The sequence below is a fragment of the Schistocerca serialis genome, chromosome 6 (genome assembly GCF_023864345.2).
Source record: "Schistocerca serialis cubense isolate TAMUIC-IGC-003099 chromosome 6, iqSchSeri2.2, whole genome shotgun sequence".
Classification (NCBI taxonomy): Eukaryota; Metazoa; Arthropoda; class Insecta; order Orthoptera; family Acrididae; genus Schistocerca; species Schistocerca serialis.
This window is the reverse complement of record NC_064643.1, coordinates 513,599,174-513,601,373: the sequence shown is the minus strand read 5'-3', so window position 1 is coordinate 513,601,373 and position 2,200 is coordinate 513,599,174.

The following is a 2,200-nucleotide window of genomic DNA, read 5'->3' as shown; positions in this document are numbered from 1 at the left end:
CCAGATTGGGACTCGAACATGGATTCTCCTCTTGTGGCGATAGGTTACCTTAACCACTCCCAAGAAGACGGCCGCTGTGACCGAGCGGTTCTAGATGCTTCAGTACGAAACTACGCTGCTGCTACGGTCGCAGGTTCGAATCCTGCCTCGTGCGTGGATGTGTGTGATGTCCTTAGGTTAGTTAGGTTTAAGTAATTCTAAGTCTAGGGGACTGATGACCTCAGATGTTAAGTCCCATAGTGCTTAGAACCATTGAAAGATTTGAACTATCCAAGAATGCTTCCAGGCCCGACCCAAGTCTCCAGTCCCATAGCTGCTTTCCATAGCGCTTGCACATGGAGAGACTTATTTATTTTTCTTGTCAGGTTTCCTTCCCTTTAAGGTGAAATACAGTAGTGCAGCGACTGTATTTGACTGAAGGAGATGGTGCTGGTGACTCTAATATGTCCCAACCCTAAAATGTGGCACTGCTGAAGGTTTTTGCAGTGCATCATGTTATCATTTTTTATCCCTCAGCATCAACAACTGTTTAGGGATGGCAATACTGCACGGGACTATTTAGACTGGACATAGTGGCAGGTCGCTGAGCACATCGTGCAAATTGGTAGGATATGACAGGCTCGCCTTCACGACGTATCCTTCACCAGAATCTGAAATATGTCGTGGAACTTACCCAATCTGGCGATTTCCTTTTCAGTCATCCACTGAACCCTCCAGTCGTCAGAGACTGTTGCTTGGTACGCCCGCATAGGTTGTTTACACCCAAATAAGCAAATTAATTCAAATCAACAGGTACCTTGAACACCTCCTCACTCATCTGTGGGTTATTCAACTTGGTGTACCTATTCACACACTGGCAAAGTCCCCCATGAATTTCATTTTGGCAAAAGAGCGGCATGTCAACATCGATCAATACTTCTATGCTGACTTATATCCTTTTAAACATTGTGTTCCATGAAAGCCCTGGTGTAGTCAAGTAAAATGCAGGACGCATAGTAGGGTATGTGTCCATGCACCCACTCTGGAATTTCTCGAAAATATGTCTCAAGCAGGCATGCATCTGTGCCCATGCACAGTAAAGAATTTTCTCCTAAATTAGGGATGCAAACTCCTTGAAAATATTCACTGCCTACCCATACTCCACGTTGTAATGGCAGTGTCCGGCAGTTTAATGGTGAATGTGCCTATGGTAGGCATCATGTTCTCTTCCTGGATCCAGATACTCGTATGAAACGTCCCCTTTCTTGAGCACTGTCTGAAACTTTACATCATTCGAGTGTGCAGCTCTAAGGCTGTGGATGTCCTCCTATTGCACTGTCTCAGCCAGAGTCTCAAGAAGGCATGTGCATGAAACATAGTGAAACAAGGAAGCAGAGAATAATGTTTTTGGTGACTTATTCTGAGGATCAGAAGTATTGTTCGACGTTATCAGGCAGGACGCTAACCTTAACTCGTCTCAAACCGAGATCACCCAAGTGCTCACCAAAGACTCACATCGTAAAGGAAAAGGGGAACATATTTTGTCAATTGGTATTTCAAGTTGGCTGCATTGTGTGCAGCACTGTGGAACATCACTTTTAGATGACAGTGGTCTTTACCTGGATCTTCCGCATTTCTATCCACATGCAGCCCAAATGCTTGACAATCAACTGTCATTTGCAGGAGGCATCATTTCTCTTGCAGTGTGGTCTCGGGAATGTTGGTGCGCCAAATCCAGTCAATGGGCCACGCAAGTTGTTCGAGCTCAGCAAGCAAATAACTCACAGGATTATCCCTGATTTGCATTGATTAAGACACAAGTCCTATGTGCATACAGCTTGATATGTATCAGCATATGGTACATTTTGTCTGTGCACCACAATAGCTAGGAGGCATTCGAAATTCGTCGGGGTCAGGGTCAGCGCTCCTGGTGGTGGGAATTCTTAAACTAAAAACTAAACTTCTCCCAAACAGGCCATGAAGGCCCAACGGTACTGGCCGGCCGCCGTGTCATCCTCAACGCATAGGCGTCACGGGATGCGGATTGGAGGGGCATGTGGTCAGCACACCGCTCTCCTGGCCGTATGTCGGTTTCCGAGACCGGAGCCGCTGCTTCTCAATCAAGTAGCTCCTCAGTTGGCCTCACAAGGGCTGAGTGCACCACGCTTGCCAACAGCGATCGGCAGACCGGATGGTCACCCATCCAAGTGTTAGCCCAGCC